At 45.1% G+C, this 23,568-nt stretch overlaps 1 protein-coding gene across 1 annotated transcript in view; it reads right to left on the reverse strand.

Moving 5' to 3' along the window:
- The window catches only part of XYLB (xylulokinase), a 159,801-nt gene that overhangs the window by 25,647 nt on the left and 110,586 nt on the right, over positions 1 to 23,568 (reverse strand). Inside the window, exons 22-23 of the transcript XR_007378216.1 lie at positions 20,841 to 20,985; positions 4,009 to 4,143 (exon numbers count right to left, since the gene is read on the reverse strand). The gene's annotated coding sequence lies outside the window, so the exon portion shown is untranslated. The remainder of the gene's footprint in view (positions 1 to 4,008; positions 4,144 to 20,840; positions 20,986 to 23,568) is intronic.

A 23,568-nucleotide genomic window follows, 5' to 3' on the forward strand; every position in this document is an offset into this window, starting at 1 on the left:
AAATTCATTACTTAGAGTGGTGAGGTGCTGACACAGCCTTCTGAGAGAGCTGTGGATGCCCAATCTCTGGAAGTGCTCAAAGCCAGGTTAGATGGGGCCCTGAGCAGACTGAGCTGGTGGGAGGCAGCCCAACCCATAGCAGAAGCTTGGAAATAGATGATCTTTGATGTCCCTTCCAACTCAAGACATTCTATGACTCTATGATTCTACGTCTGAGGCCACATCCAGAAGAACACAGAACCCATGTCCTTGCCCATATCACAGCCACATCTTGGATCCGCTTTGTGTCAATGGGCAGGAATAGCCATTCAGGTGAGATATTAGGAGACATTCCTTCTCAGAAAGAGAGGCGATGCACTGGCACAGCTGCCCAGGGAGGTGGTGGAATCACCATCCGTGGAGGTGTTCACAAACTACGGAGATGTGGCACTGAGGAACACAGTTTAGTGGGCATGGTGAGGATTGGTTGACAGTTGGACTTGGGGATCTTAGTGGACTTTTCCACCCTTCATGATTCTGTGGTTCTTTGATTCACGTGCTGGGTGCATGCAGGCTGATGCAAGTGCATTGCAACCACACACCCACCATGCAGACACAGCAACTGTATGCATGAAGGTATGCAATGCCAATGCTTCCCATGCACCTCTACACCCTTCAGAACTTATAGAGATGAAATTATTCCCATGGTGTTTATCATAGAATCATGGAATCATTAAGATTGGAAAACACCACTAAGATCATCAAGTCCAACCACCAACTCATCACCCTCATACCCTCTAAACCCCCATGCCCATCATTTCGTCTGAAGCCTCCAGCTTGGAGCACTGAGAGTGGCTGGGAAGAAGGACATTTCTGCTTTGCCTTTGTCTGCATCTGAGATCTGTAGGCATAAACACGATCTGTGCTCCTTCACACACAGCACTCCTAGATAATGGGAAAAATAAGTGGAACCACGAGTTAGCTACAGTTGTCAAACCAATATTATATGCTGGGGAAAGCAGCAAGTATCGCTAATCTCCAGGGAAGACAGAAAGCCTTTGTGCACACAAACTCCTGTGGATAAATGGGTGCATAGGATCAAGCATCCCCCAGGGACCTCAGCCTCTGAGCATATTTTCTTCCCCCTCACACCACCCACAAGGCCCATCATCTCATGCCAGCCCTGGAAGAGCAGCGGGTGCTCATCAGCAGGGACTGATGCCTCCATATCCTACGTGTGCACTGCTGCCCACAGCAGCCAAAGCCCACTGCAAACCATGTCCTGTGCCCTCTGCAGTTTGATGAGTGAGCTGCACCTCCTGAGTGGCACTTTGCCTGCATGAGCTGCTCTCTAGGTATGTACTGCTCCTGCTGACATTAAAGGGAGATGCTTTGGTGCCTTCAACAGAAAACAGAACCTCCTCATTTTCTGAGGCTCAATCCAGGCTGTATTTGCAGTGGCCATAGTATCTGTAAATTGTGGATGTTCTGCCCCTGTCTTGAACTATTAGAGACACTATTTTCTTAGTTCATTTCTTCTCTCTTTTTCCAAATAAACGGCTTTGCTGGTGCCAACTCCATACTGCTGCCCATTAGAAAGAGCTGCAGGAGAGGAACGCTGAAGGTATTCACTTCCCATTCCCAAAGCCTTTTACTCTAGAGAAAAGGGAAGAAAATACCACCTGCTACCTGTTGGCAACTGATTTCCCACCAGGAAAATCTGGTTGTCCAACAATTGGCCTGATAGCCTAGTGAGATGGTTTCCAGCAGCAGTGTGCATGCACTGCACACCCTGCTCACAGCAGCACCAGGCTGCCTGCAGAGACAGTGACAACAAAAATCCCTGATTTAATCTCTGCTAGCAGGATCCTCTGTGTTCAGGGAGCTCAGCTACACCTGTGTGGAGAGGAACAGACCACGTCAGGAGTGGAGGCACCTCTTCTCAGGTGGGAATCATTCCAGAACAGTTCCTATGTTGTGCACGTTAGAACCCCAAAAGCCTCATGGTAGCCTATGTTACAATGCTGTTTCACATTCAGAAATGGATTGTGTCGAATTATGATTTTATATTTTTTTATAAGGCAAAGGTTGTGAGGAGACAGACTGGAAGAGGGATAACAGAAGGCCTCTGGGTGTTGAAGCTCAGTTTCCTGCCCCTGTTTCTTCTTCTAAGGCACAGCATTGTAAAAAAAGATGCAACCTCTGTCCAAATTTCGGAGACAAGGAAACTGATCTGATTTTGCTCATTTTTTTGGTATTTGGATGAAAGTGAACAAGCTTTTCAGCAGTCTGACAACAGAAGCTTGGCAATGTCACCACGAAGCATGAGAAAAACCATGAGTCAGTTTTTGAAATTGTGAGATTGCCTAAAAAATATAAGACTTTTTTTTTTTTTTCTTGTTATTCATGCATCTATTTAGAAACAATACGCATTCTTTGTGTTCAGCTCTGGTTCTCTGAAATGTCAGGGTCTGGGCTTTTAAGGAAATTTATCTTTTTCAGCCAGAAGGAATAAGATCTCATCAGTGATTCGTGTGTGGTTGCATGCTGCAGAGCTGGGGTTCAGGGTGGGGGAAGGAACACAGGCTTTTATGGGACTTGCTGTCAGTTGAACAAGCTCCCTGATCCACACCATGTGGCTAATGGTTGGACTAGATGATCTTAGTGGTCCTTTCCAATCTTAATGATTCTTTGATTCTATTTGTCCACAGCTTGTGTTGGGCAAGGTTATCCCCATACACACCATGAATTTCCACCAAAGTTTGCCAGGTCTGGGCACTGGGACATACAGAGATGTGGTGTCGCAGTAGAGCTCATGAGGATTCCTGCATGGAGATGCTGCTTTTAGGTTTGAGGTCTGCATCTCAGCAGTCTCATAAACTTGGTGCTAAAGCCCTTCTGCTGCTTCAGCAGGGCTGAGAGTCCTCACAATGAAATGCAATGTGTTGTGATAAAAATAAAGCCAAAACATTTCTCTGCCCAGGAGCACCTCAATGTAGTTGTGATGTGTGGCAGCCAATGCATGCTGCAGTCAACAAGGACCAGAGTCAGGCCTTTCCTCAAAGAAATGGGAACTTTTCCCTAAGTCTTGCAGTAAGCAAAATAAATTTAAAAAATCACTTTGCTCTTTCTATTAAAAACAAAACATAAACTGTGTATGAAGCATTCAGCCATGGAAAGATGTTTATGTGGCTCTTGGGATCCTTTTCTTTTCATCAGAATTCACATGAAAAGCCCTCTCACTGCTTTACATGTCAGCATTAACTCCTCCAAAGTTATAGCATCAGATGTGGGAAACTGCTGACAAAGCCCCCGCTGCTGGCAGACCCTGAGCAGCTGCATGGGGCCAGAGATTGCTTGCTAAAACTGCAGAAATGGACACGAGTGAAGGAGGAAAGAACAACAGCATCATAGGAACATTAAGGATGGAAAAGCCTACTCAGATCACCAAGTCCAATCATCAACCCACCCCACCATGCCCACTGACCACGTCCCTCAGTGCCACATCTCCACAGTTCTGGAGCATCTCCAGGGGATGATGACCACCTGGGCAGCTGTGCCACTGCATCACCACTCTTATGGAGAATAAATTTTCCTTAATGTCCAACCTGAACAACAGTCATCGACATGTGAGTGCAGTCAGGAACACACCATGTGAAAGATAGCTAAAACCTGAAGGTTTTCTGCAAATGTACCTTCACAGGCATTTCTGCTCCTGATTATCCACTGTGCTGGTCTTCCAATAGCATCGAAATTGCAAAGCTAATTGCATTGTAAAAGTAACGGCCTATGAAATTTTTAATGGAGCAGATTGCACTTAGACTTTTTTCCTCTGTGGTTCAATATACTTCAATATCTCTTCCCTCTTGCAGCGTTTGATTCAGGCTTACAGTGGATTTACACAATTGCCTTCCTCAGCACCATGAAGGCTGAGCTGCAGGATGGCACCGGACCATTTTCCACCTGAACCCAGGCAGCTGAAGCTGGACAATCCAATGTTTTGAGGAGCACCAGAAAATGCATACTCACCCCAAATCACTGATGCACAGATACATGGAACAATCATTTGGCTCCAGTCACTGAGTTTTGGTATCCCTCTGGCATGGTGTAGCACAGGGAATGCGTGGTGGCTGGGCTTCTACTGCTCCTCCAGGGAAAATACAACTGAGAAAAGGGAAAAGCAGAAGAAAATGTGGAGCGTGTATGAAGGATACCAACAAGTCAAAGGCAAAGTCAAGCAGCAGTCAAGGTAGGGTGAGGGGAGGTCTTAAAAGTCACATGGAGCACTGATGGGTGGGAGCATACGAATAGCAACCAGTTCTGCACCAAGCACAGCACTCTGAGCTACACAAAGACAATGAACATGGCCAACAGAGGAGAAGGAAAAGAAGGTGGTGATGTATTGGAGCTCTGTGTTTGGGGTGAGGAGAGCCAAGAAGCATGGTGCTCAACAGATGTTTCTTGTAAGATATCAAAATGAAACATCCTCTCAGCTCTTTCATATCAATGTTGTGGAATTCCTATTCTCTCTGAGATAACACAGTGGTCCATTTTCCATGTTGCCTCCAGGAATTCCTGGGAGATGAATTCCAGCTCATCTAGCCCTCATATCAGCAGAGAGGCTGTGAGATGCCTACAGACCACAGCTCCACAGGGCTAAATCCCATCAGAAGCGATGGAACCTCCGTGGTGCTGTGTGTCTTATGAGATAAAAAGCACAAAGAGCAAATAGAAGAAATGGGGAAATGCCCACACTCCAAAATTAACTGGCACTCTAAGGTGTATATAATCCACCTCAAAGATGATCAGTTATGGTCTGAACTGAAAAAATCACCGGCAGAGGAAGAACAACCAGTGCTCCCATCGTAGTGCTGCCCGCTTTCACAACTGCAGAGAGCATCAATTGTGAAAGCACTGGTGTGAAGCTTGTGCTGCTAGCACACACAAACACATGCATGATTTAGATATATTCTAATAGACAGCTCTGGCCCATGACTTCCCTGCAGTTCAAAATTAAAAGGGAGAGACGAGCCATACACCTCTGGTTAGACTCTTGGCTGGCTCGGCACAGAGGCAGCCTGCAGTTAATCAGCCTTCTTTCTCCACTAACTGTCACTGCAAACAAAGGAATTAGCAGAAGGTCTGTAGGGAGCATTGAGATAATTTGGCTGGCTGAAGAAAAGAGAAAGAAAAGAAAAGCAAAACAGAATTACTGAGAAATTTACTTGCACTGACCTCTCCATAAATATTTAGATATAATCATCATTACCTCGGAGTAAATTAAGTTATAAACAGTCTCCACAATTGCACATGATGAATGCGTATCGGCATGAGAGAGCACTTTATTGCAAGTTAATGTGGAAACAGAGCACCTCAATCAATCAGGATGCAGAAATGCTGTTGTCTGATGATATCAGCCTATCTCACCCTATTCATATCAAGCACTGCACGCTCACCCACCCGGCCCCCCTACCCTTAGTCTTCTTATATTAGCAAATATGTATCAACCTGTGGTAGATGTAAGAGTATGTACATGGAGGTAGAATAATGAGAGAATATGTGTCCTCGAACATGTTGGTATTATTCATACTAAAGGAACATCTGCAGCAACCAAAGACATGCCCCATGTGCTGAGCACTGCTCAAAAACCCATCCAGGAGCCATTTGGATAGGATCCACCTGATGACATGGATGTCCACAACGGGGACTACAGCTGAGCTGACCACCGTCAGCATCTTTCACAGCCAGCAGAGAAAAATCGGCACTTTCTGAGCTGAACTTTCCAGACCTATTTTAGACGTGGAGTGGAAGCAGAGATGAATCATGCCCTGGACTCCTTCAGCTGCCTTGGCTCAATCCCTGCAGTCCGTTCGGGAGCCCTGGGTGACTGCTGCTGCAATCAGCATCTACTCTGCGGATGCCAATTTGATGAGACGAGTCACATCCGCTCCAATCGAGAAGCATAGAAAAAAAAGACAACCGCATGGCAAGCAAAAGAGAATCATCTCTGAACTGCATTTCTCAACTTTAAACCCACGCAGCCTCCCAGGGCTGATGGTTTCCCCAAGAGGTTTTCAGAGCTCAGCCACTGAGGGGGAAACCAGGTGGGAGACGTGTTGTGGAGGCATGGGCTGCTCACACCTCGCCTACCCTTTCACTTCGGTTTTAGAACTGAGATTTCAGAGCTTTGCCTTTCCTTCCAGCCACTCTGCTCCTGCTGGATTTCACCTCTATCTCCTTCCCACCTCAACGTTGGGCAGTTCCATGTACACAGCAGGTAAGCTCTGCAATGACACTGCTTGGTAAATCATAGAATCACAGAATGCTTGATTTGTAAAGAACCTCAGAGATCATCTAGCTCCAAACTCCTTGCTATGGGCAAAGACTTCAGAGGAAATAATGGGCGCAGGGGTTTAGAGGGCATGAGGGTGATGAGTTGGTGGTTGGACTTGATGATCTTAGTGGTGTTTTCCAATCTTAATGATTCCATGATTCTATGATAAACACCATGGGAATAATTTCATCTCTATAAGTTCTGAAGGGTGTAGAGGTGCATGGGAAGCATTGGCATTGCATACCTTCATGCATACAGTTGCTGTGTCTGCATGGTGGGTGTGTGGTTGCAATGCGCTTGCATCAGCCTGCATGCACCCAGCATGTGAATCAAAGAACCACAGAATCATGAAGGGTGGAAAAGTCCACTAAGATCTCCAAGTCCAACTGTCAACCAATCCTCACCATGCCCACTAAACTGTGTTCCTCAGTGCCACATCTCTGTAGTGTGTGAACACCTCCACGGATGGTGATTCCACCACCTCCCTTGGTAGCTGTGCCAGTGCATCTTTCTGAGAAGAAATGTTTCTAACACCTCCAGTGATGTGCGCCATCCACTGTTTCTCTTGGCAATCCTCTGAATTAAAACAGGATTTAGGGGTTGCACACTTCACAGGCCTACCAATCACCCACACTTTACTATCACTGCCATCCACAGCACCCAAAACTTAGAGACTTTACCCACACAAGGCTAATAAGGGATGTCCATGCTGCAAAGTATGAAGGAATGTGGTACAATAAGACAAATGATGATGGAAGCATTTCTAAAAAAAGGAGCATGATCAGAGATTTTATTATGGCTCATGACTTCAGCAAGATAGTGAACCTTGCAAGAGAAAAAGAGATTTCTAAATGGAGGGCATATATGGGCCTAAATTTCTTAAGGAAGTCCCTGAAATAAGCCTTAATGCTACAGAGAGCTGGGCTTCTGTCAACTCAAGAGATCTGTGCATCATGCTGTGCTTATGTTCTTAGGATAAAATGTCTTCATCTAGTCTGTCACTTCAGGGATTTTTCTTATGGAGAAAACTTTATTTGAATTTCCCATAAAAAACAAGACCAGTTCATGTGATGCTCAGCTTGAATTTACCACTGGAAAACAACAACAACAGACTCAACAGATGAAAAGTGCCAGACAGAGAAAACAATTAACACACAAACAAAGTGGGCTGTGAAGAGCCTTCTTGCAAGCATGTATATATAGCAAGAGGTGAAAGAGAGGCAGTGTAGTACTGATAGTCTTTACCCTGGTGAAATAAAAATACTTCTCTTCCTAGCTTCCTTGGATATAGCCCAAATAGAATAAAGTAAAACTTAGCTGGCATCTGCCTCATTCCCCAAGCTGTGGGACCTTTCAAAAAGAGGCATCATGAATGACTTTGCCACTCTTCCTCTGGCCCTACTGCCTTCTTCTAACAGAACCTTATCTTCAGTCAGTGCCATCCCCCAGTGCTACAACACTCACCCTTAATCCAGTAATTACCTAGCCTAGTAAATTATTGCAGTTAAGCCCCTTCCCAGCTGCAGCCCAGGACAGCCTTTGCAGCCAGACCAGTGGAGCACCAAAGCTCATTTTGTTGACCCGTGTCTCCTCCCACTGAGCCTTGGTCTGAAAGTAAAGAAAGAAATCGCTAAATCTTCAGACACAAGGCAAAGATTTTTACAGATACCAAAAATCCATTGGTGGGCTCAGATCAAGGGCTTTTTAATTGAGTGAGCAACGTTAATTAGTAAATCTACTGACTTCTAAATACCACGAGACCTAGGGCTACAGATTTCCATTGCAAGAGGACAATGCACTTTTCAAGCTCTGGAGAGCATTTTTCCCTTGGCTGTTCTGCCCTTAAATACCAAGAAGCTTTGCAGCTAAGTGTGGAGGCATTTGGACGGGGCGGTGACAAACAGACATCACTTCTCCTCAGCTGAGGGAAGTGCTCAAAGGAGTCTTCAGAGATGTTTGTCTTTGGCAGGCAAAGAAGTATGGAAAAAAAACACAAGGTGTTTCTCGAAAACAGAAAGATCAAAGGTAAAAGCATTTGGGCAGATAAAATGGCTGCAAAGATTATTACTTCTTAACATATAAATTACTCAAATCGCTCCCATCTGTCTGCCTCCACCACCATATGAAAAGGGAGACCAAAGGCTTAGCTCCCAATACATTAAATCCTAATAAATCCACCCGTGTTTTAAGTTGTAATACATGAAACACTTTTCCTGGAAAAACCGTCTGCAGACCAGCAGCAGAGGCTTTACAACATGTTTGTTATGGAATCAGGATAAAAAGCAGGGATCAAACTGCAGCAGCTCAGCAACGAAGGATTGCTGCAAATGTAGAAACTAAAACTGTAGTAACAGGAACTTGAAGACAGGAGGAAGAAGCTTAGCAAAAGGAACGGCCTTGCTGGGACAACACAGCAGAGTTTATGGCCCCAATCTTTATTAGCTGAGGAAGTCAGTGCAGGCTTCTGGGGGGAAAAATAGGAAAAGAAATAAAAAGGAGTTTAAGATCATTTTAATGGTTTGAGGCCAGATTCATAGCAGACCTGAGCTGTGTCTGGGGATCTCACCTCTATTTTTAACATTCCTTTAAGTTTTCCCATGAAATGATGTCCAGGAGGCTGACAAACACCGTATTTCTCCTGCCCTCCCAGCCCCCTGGAGGCACCCAGCAAATCTTCAAACCATTCTCCTCTTCCACAGGTCCTGACCCAATTTTGGAGCTGTCAGCAGCCCTTTCCCCAGCAGATCACCCAAAATAAGGACTTCAGCCACCGTGTCACAAACATGCACCACCCAGACAGCTGGGAAGAATATTAGGGACAGGTTTTATCACCCAGAGAGAGCTGCAGTGCACCCACCATGCAGGAAGCAAGGTCCAGCTTCCACATTTTGCCCACATCTTTAAGGAAAGGCATAGTACGAGTATCTGGATAGGCACTAATATGGTGATGTGGATAGATGGGGAACATATCTCAGCATAAGCCTGGATGATAAAGGGGAGAGCTCATTGTGGCCTTCCAATATATAAAGGGAGCTAATAGGCAGGAAGAAAATCAACATTTTACACAGGTAGACAGTGATAGGACAAGGAAGAATGGTTTTAAACTAAAAGAGGGGAGATAGGTGAGATGTCAGGGGACATTTTTCAGTGAGAAGGTGGTGAGGCACTTGCAATGCTGCTTAGAGAAGCTGTGGGTGCCCCATCCCTGCAGGTGCTCAAGGCAGGTTGGATGGTGGGCAGCCTGGTGTAATACCAGATCTGGAGGTTGGTGGCTCTGCCTGTGGAAGGGGTGTTGGAACTTGATGATCCTTGAGGTCCCTCCCAGCCCAAGCCGTTCTATGATTCTATGATGGCAGCCCAAGAATCTTTGATGACCTGAACATCTTTGCATTTCACTTCAAATACCAGAAGCAGAACCAGGAACTTGACAAGATGCTCGCTCATATTTCTGTGCATTGCTTCAGCCCATTACACCACTGGTCCCTGCAAGTCAGCAATTACAGAGTCCAGCAAACAACACGACAGCCCCAGGGTGACACTTGTCCCACATGCAGCTCCTTATGGGCAGAAAGCCATTTCTGGTCGGTGAACACAAGCTCAAAGTGGAGTCAAGATATCCCCTAAGTCATGGGCAGCCTCCAATGGCATGGTGGCTCTTCATCAAGACATAAAGACATTATTTTATCGAAATTCATTTTACAGGTTTTGTTTTTTCGACAAGAAGAACAAACACTGGCACAGCAAAAGGTTCTTATGGCATCTTTAGCATAATTTCGAGTTAAAACACAGAAGCAGCATTTCCTGTGTCTGCTTGCTGCTTCAAATCTTACCTGACATCCTGCATCATGTATGAGACATCTGCACTACACGCTGGTGGAACAAATCTGTCAGCAGAACGAACGTGAGGGGACAAATCCATCCCTGTTGCAACAGCAGCAGCATTACCCCAGGGGAGCGCTTTTGGCCTGCTGGAGTCAAATGGGATTCAGAGCAAGTAGGTCCCTCTATGCAACTTGGAAGACAAATGAATGACTAAAATAGCATTAGTGGGAGTGGGAGCGCCTGTGCAGTGTGCTGAGATACAGTGGCTGAGCAGGGGCTGTGACAGTCACACTGTGTTTGGATGCAAATTACCACCAATCGGTTATGCTCTATACAAATCCGTCCCCCAGTTTGAAAAAAAGGAAAAAAAAAAAAATCTTAAAACCTGTCTTGTGTTATGCCTTCAGGGCAAATTTGCTTTTGTGAGCATGAATAATTCATGCGTGTTCATTTATTATTAATTAATATTCCATGAACATGCATGGTTTATTCACCCAAACAAAGCACTGCACCCCACACGCTTTCCCTACAGCCTGACATCAGCTAATCTCTGCAATCAGGCTGACCAAGCCATTGGATCAAATTGTTTTTCTCCTCTTTCTCTCCAGAAGGTACCAAGAACTTTTAGACCCTTCTTGCTGGTCACTGACTTTCTCTATTCCTGGGGCTGGGATGCGGCAATTCCACTCTCCTGGGCTTAAACGTCAGAGAGAAGTTGAAAATGTGGTTGCAAGAAGGAATCACGATGAGGAGTTGGACTTTCTGTGTGCTGTGCCAGGCGCTTCCATTTTGGGAGCAATGCAAGGCTCCCCGCAAAGAGTTGCTCCCCAGTTGTTGGGGAAACCTATGTAATATCCTCAAATGCATTGACTCCAGCCTCTGTCCATGCCACAGATGGACATATTTTGCTTCTCAGTGTGCATTCTTGGAAGAGCCCACATTCAGTGGGTTAGCTCCCACTCCTGGATCTGCCCCCAGCGCATGAGCAATGCCTGCACAGCCAACAGAAATCACAACCTGTTTTCATAGGCCGGACCTGCCTCTCACACTCTCATGCAAGATGGTCTGTTGTGATAGGACACAGGGAAATGATTTCAAACTAAAAGAAGGGAGATTTAGACTGGATATAAGGAGGACATGTAAGGAGGATGGCGAGACACTGGCACAGGTTGCCCAGAGAGGGGGTGGGTGCCCCGTCCCTGGAGGCACTCCAGGTCAGGTTGGATGAGGCTCTGAGCACCTGATGGAGCTATAAGTGTCCATTTTCGTAGCAGGGGTGTTGGACCAGATGACAGGCCTCTTCCTACCCCACACAAGTTGCTGTTCTGCTTTTGAATCTTTAACTGGAGGGAGCAGCCTCATCACAGGGCAATCCTGGATGTTCTGTCCATGTCTTGGGTCTCCAAACACCCACCTTGCTTGCATCCTCTGTGCTACAGATGTAGAGATGCCAGACCAAGAGCTAGATTTTCTTTGTTTGGGCTGAAACATTGCCATCTCTTTATATGGTCATAAATGAGTCCTGATTTCAAGCACAGGAATGCTGAGAGGAGATAGTAGAAAGCTTCCTGTGTGCTAGACACTGGAACAGCTTCAAATCAAGGGTGAGCTGAAGAAAACAGAGGAGACACGGTTTTGGCATTCAGTCAGGGCTGAAGTACAGCACACAGAGAGGTGGAAAGGAAAAAGTCATAGAATAACCCAAGTTAACCTTGAAGGGAGCATATAAAGAGGAAAGGGAACAGCTGTTTATGAGGGTGGATAGTGATAAGACAAGGGGGAATGGTATTAAACTGACACAGGGGAGGTTTAGGTTAGCTATTAGGAGGAAGTTTTCACACAGAGGGTGGTGACTGGAACAGGCACTGGAACAGGTTGTCCAAGGAGGTTGTGGATGCCCCATCCCTGGAGGCATTCAAGGGCTGGATGTGGCTCTGGGCAGCCTGGCCTGCTGGTTGGCAACTCTGCACACAGCAGGGGGTTGAAACTGGATGAGCATTGTGGTCCTTTTCAACCCAGGCCATTGTATGATGACTCTGTGATTGAGTTAGAAGGAACCCACAGCCATCAGTGAGTCCAACCCATGCAGGACCACCCAAAAATCAGACCATATGACTAGGAGGGTTGTCCAAACCTTCCTTGGGTTCCCATGGCTCAGGGTAGTGCCCTGGGTAGCCCAATGCCTTCTGGCACAGAGCCTTTCCCTGTTATCCAACCGGAGCATTCCTTACATAAGCTGTTCCCACGGCTCTCAGCCCAATGGGGTGCCACGTGCTTTGGTACTCCACAGGTGCATATGGAGGAAGAGAGAATGAAAGATGACAATGATCTGTGTAGTATGAATGCTGAGTGCCAATCACAGGTGTAGAACCAGATATCCTTATCTTGGAGAGCCAGCAGAGGGATGGGAGATGGTCTCCAGAGTGGACGTGAATTGCTCTGTTTCTCTTGTTTCTCTGTAATGGCTTAAACCAAAAGCCTGGGTCCAAATTCCCCCAGCCACCACATGTTTCACAACAAAACCTGGGCACCCTCCCATTGCTTGAAATTGTTTTACAAATAGAGACAATTTCTGTAATGCTGAGAGTTACAGACAATTTAACATGCAGGGGCTGCTCTGGGAAAACTTAAAATTGTCATAATTCATCCTCCCCTTCCCCCGGTCCAGAAATGAAAGATTAAACCTTGGAAGATTTATTAAACTGACATTTTAATAGAATTTTTAGACTTTCCCTGTTAATAGTTTAAATATAATTGAATTCTATGAAAGGGAGGAATATGGGATAGAGTCGGTGTCCCCCAACAACAGGACCATTTAAAACACTGGGGTATATAGCTAATGCATAATTTAGTCTTATTTGCATGGCCCTTAGAACTGGGAGTAAGGAAAACACAAATCTAATTAACTGAGTGAAAGAAATGCCTCCACCAGCAAACTCCATCACAAGCTCCACTACCACACACCCACCCTCCCCAAGTCACAAACACGAAACAGATGGCAAGAAGGAGAAAAAAATAAAAGACATCACACGTCAGCTCTTGGAGAGGAACAGGGGGGAGAAGAGAGAGAAAGCAGAAGGGACAGGATGGATACTGTACTACTTGACGATGCAGCAATTAACTTGCTGAGGGTGGAATAATTCTTGTGGTGCCTCTCCTGTCGGAGCTCTCCCAACTTAGCAAAGGAGATGTATTGCATGCAGTGGAGAGCAAACCAGTTTTCATAAATCCCAGCAGGACTCAGTTTCACTTTATGAGATTCATGTGAAAAATTGAAAATTCAGGTTTTTCCAAATGCATCTGTAATCAGCAGCCTGAGCTCTGCGGGTCCCCGGAGGTAACCGATCGCAGACAGCACAAAGTAGGGTTTCACAATCTCACTCAGCTTCTACACTGCATTTTTAAAGGTTAGACATTAATTCCTGATCAATACGAGGAGCAGCAGGCTATCCCCTACCCCCACTCTCAGAACTGTCTTACATGATTAACTAAGACATGGCTTTGTCCTAGAATTACTTCAGATCACAACTTGGGGCTGTAAGATGCAAAGTCCCTCCAGATGCCCCTCCAGTACCTTCTTCCCTGTGCAGAAATAAGTCCACCATGTCCAAATTCTGACATTTACATTGTGTTGTAGCCTCATGCTGTTTTTCCCCTCCAATTAGTAACGTTACTAAAGTAGGGCTGCTGCACATGAGAAGCCTTGATGGCAGCACCAAGGAACATGTGCTACGAGAGTGCTGCTGAGTACCTATCACTCAGTTTGGAGATACTGAGTGCACTGAGATTCCCAGTAAGGTCAAGCTCCAGCATGGTGCTTTCCCACCCTCACAGGACTGAATCCACACTCTGAAATGGGGCTCAGATCATCACCTCGTAGCCTTTGAAAGTTGCCACTGCTCAATGACCTACACTGCAAAGTCAGCCTCCTTATATCTTGCTTCAGACATGAGCACAGATCATATGTTGTGCTCCCACCTTGTTCCAGCACCCAGCAGAGCATCCCCACAGCAGAGCTGCAAGGAGTTGAATCATATGGATCACTCCCTGTGTCCATTTCAGCTAACATTTGGATCAAACAACACAATCACAGAATTGTAGAGGTTGGAAGGGACCTCTGGTGATCATCTATACCAACTCCCAGCTGAAGCAGGTTCCCCACAGTAGGTCACACATGAGGCTTTCTGCTTCAGTCCCCAGGGTGCATACACATGCATGCACATCCATAGACAAAGATTTTACATTTTGCAGTCTAAAGGAAAAGCCCGAATTTGAAGCTTCCCCACGTCTAACAAGTCTGGTTGGATGATGCAAAAACAAGTCATTCAAAATGATTCTTCATGCTTGAGTATCCCTCCTTTAACACTGTTTTTGTTGGGTTCCTCTGTGCCATTGCCATTACAAATTTCATTGACATCCAGACAACTCCCCAGACAACTCTAAAAACAAACTGGGTGTGTTCCAACCATCAAGATTTCCAGCAGAGTTAAAACAAAAACAACACAACAGGCCCCTCAACAGACTTTATGGATCAAAATCTTTCCAGTTTCCTCCAAAGATGCATACTCAGCTGCTGTTTGCTTTCCATTCATAAAATCATAGAATGGATTAGGTTGGAGGGAACCTCAAAGACCATCCAGTTCCAACCCCCTGTCATGGGCAGAGCTGCACCCCACCAGCTCAGGCTGCCCAGGGCCCCATCCAACCTGGCCTTGAGTACCTCTAGGGATAGGGCACCCAAAAAGTTCTCTGGGCAGCCTGTTCAGGTGATGGCTGCTCTTATTGTGAAGATCTAATGCAGTTTGACATGGTTTAGGTCGACAGAGAGAAGGAGACAAGCTGGTCAATCAATCAGATTTAGGAGTGTTGGCTATGCTGTTTGCTCCCCTACTATTTTTTCCCCTGTGGTAACACTCCTGAGTCTTTGAAGGCTTCAGCTGCTAACTGGAGGAGAGTCCTGGACCATAGGCAGCATTCTGGAGAGGTTTTGGAAACAATTAGGCAGATACATTAGCATGCTCTCGTGGTCTCATACTTTTACTGGCTCTTTTCGGGGCTCATTTATTCCACTGAAATCAAACACAAGAATTCCCCCAAGGAATCCTTGTCAGATATGAAGTGTCTGGCCTACATGACACACTCTTTTCAGGTACTGCAACAGGTACAGGAAGGCTGACAATGGTTTTTAGTGTTGTATCAATTCATTATCAAAGGGAAATCAATGAATATCCACTTCTACTGAGTTAGAGTCTCCTGACGGTTAACAAGTGTGAATAAAATGTTACTTAAATTAGTGGCTGAGAACGGAATGCCAGAACGAAACTTGAATATGAAGCAGGTCATTAATATGACACATTTTAACATCTTTTGATTGTGTGTAACACCATGTTTATAAGGAAAATAACTGTTAAGATTCACTGAAAAGAACATAATCACAGAATATCCTGAGTTGGAAGCAGCCCGTAAGGATCACTGAGTTCAACTCCTGGCTCCACAGAGGACCACCCAAAAATCAGACCATGTATCTGAGAAAGCTGTCCGAATGTTTCTTGAACTCCAGCAGCTCAGGGCTGTGCCTGCTGCCCTGGGGACACTCTTCATGTCTCTGATATGCAACCTGAAGACACACCTGCATTCCCGCATGCACCCTTCTGAGCTCCTCGCCTCTCTCCATGTTCAAAACAAGAATGATTCTGGAAAAGCAAGCAGGCCCCTACTCCTGTTTAGGAAATGGTATTTGTAGCCTAAATTTCTATTTGTTCACCTGTTCAGCACAGCTATGTGTGTGCCTCGCTGGCTGCACAGAGATTCTCATAAAATATGAATACTTCTTCCAGATACAGCTGCTTCTTAACTTGCTTTTACAGTATGAACATTATTGGTTTCTATTATTATTTGTAAGTCTACAGTGTGAGAAGCCCATCTCTAATGCTTATGAAGTGGCAGCTTCTCTTGCCAAGAGCAGACAGACAAGAGGACACTGCAGGATGAAGTGGAACAAATACCAAGAGACATGTAAACCAGACAAACGAGATTTTCTGTGAGCTGTGCAGGCAGCCTAAGTGTTTAAAAACAGCTTTAAATTGGGATTGAATTCATGCTTTGCAGGCTTGGCAGTGTAAGGTACAGTTAGCATCTTATCCTGGTGGCATAACACTGTCTGGTTTCCTTCTCATGGGGTTAGGGATTTTTTTAGGTTGAAGAACAAGTGATGAGAGCCAGCAGGTAAAACAGGAAAAACGCAATTTCTTTGAAGGCAATCTCTGGTATTCACAGAAGTCCCCAAAGGGTCCCCAATACATCACACGAAAGGAGTGGCAAGTTGATAGTTGAAGGGAATGCCAGTCTTTAAAAATGAAAAATGATCACTGTGACACAAAAACAGCGTCAGAGGAACAGAAATGTTTCTTTGTGAGAAGCAGGCATTTGGATACACAGAGGTACCCACATCCTGCAAATCCCCTGCGGCAGCTCAAGCCCCCCCAGGAGGGGTAGGGCTAGGTAGGAAATGGTTATCATTTCAGGACATTTCAAAAGCTGGTTCTGCAAAGCTGTAACCTCATGGTCTTGCAGACATTCAGTGGGGAGAGAGAACAAGAAGAAGAGGGAATGGAATGAAAGCTCTTTTCTACTTTCTCCCTGCTCAATGGTTAATGAGATACCCATATGATGTGAGAAAGGTGCAAGAGGAGAAGAACAATTGATCTACTGTAAGCATGCAGAAAAGTGCATTTCAATCTACAGTAGTGATGCAAATTCAGTTTCTCTTTTCTGAGGTGACCACTCAACTCATCCCCGCTTCAGGTATTTTAGGTAGGGATATTTCTCCCTGGCCAGAAATTCCACCACCCAACATATCACAGAATCACAGAATCACCCGGGTTGGAAGGGACCCCAAGGATCATGTAGTTCCAACCCCCCTGCCTGGCAGGGCCACCAAACATACACATTTAGATCAGGTTGCCCAGGACCCCGTCCAACCTGGCCTTGAACACGTCCAAGGACGGGGCATCCACAACCTCCCTGGGCAGCCCGTTCCAGGGCCTAACCACTCTCCTAGTAAAGAACTTCCCCCTAACATCCAACCTAAATCTTCCCTCCTTCAACTTGGATCCATTTCCCCTAGTCCTGCTACTGTCAGCCCTTTTGAAGAGTTTACTCCCCTCCTGGGTAACATAGTTTCCACAAACTTCCTACCATCTTTCCATACATTTCTACACAAGCTCTGAACAGAACAACCCAGGAGCTCTCATCCAAGAGAGGATCCTTCCTTAGGAGAAAATAAAAAGGGCATTGTTCTCCTATCATTCACATCCATCAGTTATGAAAAGGAAAAAGAAAAGCAAATCAAGTCTCTTGTCAACAAACAATAAAAGCTGGCACAAGAGGCTCATCCAAGCCATAGTCTAGAGGTTTGGTCAGAATATGAGGAAAGCAAAACACAACAATCATTTCAACTTAAGGCACGTATCCAAGGAAGCACGAATAGGGTGAGCTCTGCAAAAGAAGGCAGGGATGTGGTTCTTCCGAAATGGCAGGATGACAGGAACACTCTATAAAATTTAAAGGAAGAGAAAGGGGAAAAAAAAAAAAAGGCTTTTTGGTGTTTTGCCATCCAGGCTCTGTGCAGGGTCTACCCTTGCCTCTTAGTGATACCCCAATCACTGCCTGATGTAGGAGTTTTGGTTGAATATCTCACAGCTGAAAAGACATGTCAAAGCCTTCTTATCTCACTCGGGTCAGGATCACAAAATACACCCCAAACAGCATATTTGGGTAAACCAGAGCAACCCAGAGGGCAGAAGAATAGTGATGTAAGTACTCAAGTTGTAGAGTTCTCCAAACAGAGAAGAAATCAGGTTGTAGAGATTCCGCTCAGGTACTGGGGTAGTAATTTCAAACCCCTCATTCCAGATCACACCTTCTTCTATAAACAAGAGGCAAGAGAAGACAGCAACAAAACTTTTCCATCTAAGGCACATCGCAATCCAAGTTGGAAAAAGGAGTAAGTCATGGTGAGGTAACAAAACCTGGAATTAATGCAACTTAGCTGTGGCTCAGGGATTGGAGGTGCCTAGAGATAGGGCTACAAACCACGAGTCACCTAATTCCTTGGAAGAGAACCCAAACTCAAATATTTCTCATTCATTGTTTGTCAGCAGTCAGCTCAGCAGCTTCATTGCCAGCCTGCAAACCACAGTGGTGGCCCTTCTACACTTATTTTCCCATCACAATTAACCACCTCTGATTAGTTCAATTACAGGGTGCTAGCAATTATTCACTGATGGGCCTCCTCAGTCTTTAATGGCTGTTCCCACAAGATCAAACAGGTGAAGGCCAAAAGAAGGAAGCAGAAAAACTAAACATTTGGGAGATGGGGAGAAAAAAAAAAAAGAGAGAGAGAGAGAAATCCCTGAACAGATTCAGGTCCTCTGAGACTCAGAGTAGAAAACTGCCCAGCTATTTACTATGCCTATTTCCAGCATAAATGGACATTTCCCATCCAGCCCTTTTTCCTGCAGAATTTCGTGATGTGAAATGTTTCCACAGTACCAACACAAGACAAGATGCATTTGTACATTCTTGTTTCAACGCTGCCATGCCTCTTATTTGAGCACAATCCAAAACATTAAATCAAGACTGGGAAATTCTGTGCAGAGGGTGAATTTTGGAGCCTAGGCCTCCAAGTGGAAGGATTATCTTTGCAGCTGGATGAAGACCTCCAACAATGGGAGGGATTAGGAGAGAATGGAAATGCTAAAAAGGGACAGCTTTAACTGATGAAGAACACACTTCTTTTGCGGATCTCAGAAACAAAATCCTTAGGAGGATGCTGTACATACTGTAATGGACACTTATGTTTTCTGTTTCAGATCCTGCTAACAAAATGGAATAGAAAATAAAGTGTTAAAGTGTTCATATAAATGATCTTGATATGCACAAAAATTCTACAGTATATGGAGAAAAAAAGTACATAGCAGCATATTCAATACTTCAAGCATTCTCCTGCTCCTATCACTATTTAATTTTATGGAATTTTCCCAAAGAGAAGAGTGTCCAAATAACATCTTGATTTGCAGATGTGTCTTTTTATACCTCTGGTGGGGTTTTCAGATGGCTGTTGAGATCAGCTGAGGTGTGAGCAGCATCTTTACCTCTGACTTGAATCAGTCTTCTCAGAACACACTTGTCCATGGGAGCCATGAACAAAACAGTTTCATCTTTGTGATGCAGGAATTTATTTTCCAAGGGAACCACGTCCAGCACTGTGCCACTTGTGACAAGGAAGGTTGGACATGGGATGGGTTTCTTAAGGAGATGGGCAAAAAACATGATCCCCTTTGGACAAGATGCCTGAGCATGGCCCTTGTCCTTGGGGATGGATGTCACACTTGGGTATCTGTGTGGGGAGCAATGACTGCCACTCAAAGCCAACAAATGCAAACAGGATCATCCGCATGCCACAGACAGGAGAAACACCAGTTCCAACTTTAGTGCTCTAACTGCATTCCCTGCTTGAAAGGATGGCGAGTGGTCAGAAGAGCTCACACCTGGAAAACAGCATCACACAGCCCCTTGTGCTCCTTGAGAAAAAACAATGGAAAGGGAGAGGGTACAGCTCAAGCTAAATTGTCCCATAAAACAGTTTACTACAACACACCGATTAACATTTGACTCTGCTGTAGAACCTGAACAATGCTAAGGGTTGAAAAATGCCTGTCTGAAAAGGCGATGCTAAACAAAGCAGTCACACAAAGAGCTCTTGCAGAGGCAGAGGGGCCCCTATACAGCCCCAGCACCCAGCCCATGGCTGCTTTCATGTTCATGCTACCTACCCATACTGAAAAGGCACAGGAAAGGTGTTTCATTTCAAAGTAAAATCTTTCTGTAGGAAGTGAGCACTGCAGAAAAGTGGGGTACGTGATGGTGTTCTGTTCCTACAGGAATGATGAGAGCTCTTTGCTCTTGTAAATCAGAGGAATTCCTGACATCTTGCTTCTGCCTTCAAAGCTCTGTCCACCCATGCATGAACCCAGGGGATCCCTCCTACCGTGATCACATGGGGAAGAACATGGGGACCAGGGAAGCGGCCAGGCAGGCGCATCCCAGCACTCAGCCAGTCGCTAACTCCATTTCTGTACGTACACTCAGCTTCGGAATCACAGAATGGTTGAGATCAGAAGTCAGCTCTGGGTCCATCTCTCTAACCTCTGCTGCAATGGGGTCATTCGGAGCAAGGTGCCCAGACCCATGTCCAGGCAGACCCACATCTTTGGAAATCTCCAAGGAGCAAACTCCACCACCTCTTCAGGCAGCTTAATGCATTTACATAACTTATGCTGTACTTACATAACCTTTCCAACTTTTCTGCTTGCTGTTCGTGATCACAACTGCCAGAGCCTCTCCTTCTGAAAAGGTTTAGATGGGCCTCAAGAGCAACGACATATAGCTGATCCCTAACTCCAACATTTGAGGAACTAGGAAAATACTAGGAAAAACTTATTCTTTGAAAGAGCTGTACTGCACTGGCACAGGGAGGTGGTGTTACTGTCCCTGGAGGTATTTGAGAAGCATGGAGATGTGGCACTGAGGGACGTGGTTAGTGGGCATGGTGGGGATGGGCTGGTGGTTGGACTTGGTGATCTTAGTTCCAACCTTAAAGGTTTTGTGATTCTAGGTGCTGACGTGCTGCCATCTCACTCACCTTCTGAAGTACAGCAGGTTCAGGTGTGCCCAGCTCAAGGAACAGGGCTGACATCCAGGAGCAGAAAGCCATGGCTTGAGGAAGGTGGGAACAGGAATTTCTTAGAGTGGCTGCCATTGGAAAATCAGCATTGCTGAGGAGCCTTCTGTGTGAGAAAACATCAGAGCAACTTTTTAGCGGGAGGGCAAAGATTAATGAAGGTCAGTTTCTCATTACATCTCTTGAGGATGTTGGTTTTTTTCCACCCACAAGCAGAAATTCTGGCTCTACCACATTCACAATGAGATGCCTCTTCCAAAGAATCCCTTTCACCCCACCAGGCAGGTAGCAACACTACAGTGGTCAAAGCTGACCTGCAACTCCAGGTCCACCAACAGGAACCACCAGCAGACATTGGCAGGTCAAGCAGCACTGTGGGGGCTGTTTCCAGGGCTGTGTGCCTGCTAAGCAGGAAGGAGAAGCAACCAAGGGAAGCCCTACTCTTTCCCTGCACCAGCCCCAAAGTTGCAGCATGAATATCCACACTGATCTGGAGTGTTTAATATCAAATGAAGAGGGAATTAAGGTGCTTGCGTCTGTGACTGCTTTTACACGTTAACTTTTGACAGGATGAAAACATAACTCGCTGTTTTTGCCTTTATAAGCAATACTTGGCTTTTTCTATTCCTGAGCTTGTCTACTGTGCAGCTTATTTCTTCTGCTGATAAATATTTATGCTCCGTGATTTTGATTTATAAGAAGGGCTTAAATATTGTAAAGCTGGATATAACCAGCGTAAAATAACATAAAACAAAGCACCAGAATCCAGCAGACTTAAAAGGCATGGCTCCAGCGGCAGCCAAATTTTGCCCCAGAAATGACCTCTTCCCCTCAAGAAGTGGCACAAATTGGCAGCTTCCCTCTCTGCATTACAATTGAAATTCCAAAACTGTATGTATCAAACAGGAAAGGTGTTTGCCGTATTGCCAAGGTTACTAGAGTGAAAACATTGCAAATGGCATTTGCATGATTGTACTTTCAAATCCTAACTTGTAGCAACAGTGCATTTTAAATGAAGGTGATTTATAACTCCAACCAGAACACTAATCATATTTTGGAGTAATAGGATTTATTTGTTGGTTGTTTGTTGGTTGTGTTCTTTAAGCTCAGAGACAACAAGCTATGTTCATGAAAAGGGATGTGGCTGAGCTTAAGCCCTACCCCAACAACATTTTGAAAGGATTAGAAAATAAACACAAATGTACTCTATTTTCAGCACGCAGTTCAGAGCCTAGGAAGTCTTTAAGGCTTCTCTGCTATGAGAACATCCTACATTGCTAAGCAAGTTCAGATAATTTCCATTTTAAATGAAAAATTCAGATTAGTACAAAAAAGAAGTCGTCGTCTGGGGATCAAGAATGGATGTTTCACAGCACCCAGCTGTTCTTCAGCTCTGAAATTCCTTATCCACAGCACACTGGGCACATCACGAAGCAACATTCAGTCCGCTACCAAGACTAGGATTTACAGCCCAGTATCTTAAAGCTGGAAGCAGTTGCCATGTATTCTATGGCATCACAGAATTATAGAATCATAGAATGGCTTTGCTTAGAAGGGACCTTAAGGGCCATCCAGTTACAGCCCCCACCATGGGCTGGCTGCCCCCCACAGCTCAAGCTGCCCATAGCCCCATCCAGCCTGGCCCTGAGCACCTCCAGGGATGGGGCGCACACAGCAATCTGGGCAGCAGCGCCAGGGCCTCACTGCTCTCTGAGTAAATAATTTCCCCTTATTTCCCCTTAACACCTAACCTAAATTTCCCCTTTTAGTTTAAAGCCATTCCTCCTTGTCCTATCACTATTGTTCTGTATCAAAATTCAGTCCATCTCCTGCTTATAAGCTCCCCTCAAGTACTAGAAGGCCACGATGAGATCTCCCCAGAGCCTTCTCCTCCAGATCCTTTATTTCTGGGACTGGCCACTAAGTCCCAGGGCACCTAACTTGAAGTCATGCAGTATTTATGGGGAGAAACAGCTCATTTAGGCCACAATTTAGGAGATGCACTAAATCCCACGGCCCACATCTGTACATGAAATGAGCTTGACTTCAATCTCCATGCACACCTGACTCAAAGAAAGAAAGGTGTTCCACAAGGGACTGAGCATTATTAGAAATAGTCCCAATGAATTCCTTTTTGTTGTTGGTGGTGGTTTTCCTTTTTTCACAAAGAACATTTCTGGACATAACGCTGTAAAAAAAATACACATTCAAGCCACCTTCAGGACATGTTTTAGTGTAACTATTCTCAGTGGTGGGCTTAACGTTAACCTGGTTGACATGGAAAACCAAGAGTGATCACATGGCTGTTACTGCTGCCCAACTGAAGAGATGTTAAACTTTATCAGTGTTGGGTATGTCATAAAACACACACTAACCTGGTCACCTGAACTGCATGGTCACACACCTTCTGGAAATTGAGTTTGGGCTCGTTAATGTGGTGTCAAACACCTAAGAACAGCACCCAAAATCTCAAGTTCTGCTTGGAAATGTTGGCCTTGAGCAAGTTCATGCACACGCTGTGTTTATACCATGTACACGTATTTGTGTGTGCGTGTCTGTATGTATATAATTTCACATGCACATTTACATACATCTTTAAATGAAAAAATTAATCTAAAATATGTCACCCGGCAATCTGTCAAATAAAAATCATATAATAAATATGTCACTTTATTTAACAACTGATGCT

Source organism: Lagopus muta, chromosome 7, assembly GCF_023343835.1.
Source record: "Lagopus muta isolate bLagMut1 chromosome 7, bLagMut1 primary, whole genome shotgun sequence".
NCBI lineage: Eukaryota > Metazoa > Chordata > Aves > Galliformes > Phasianidae > Lagopus > Lagopus muta.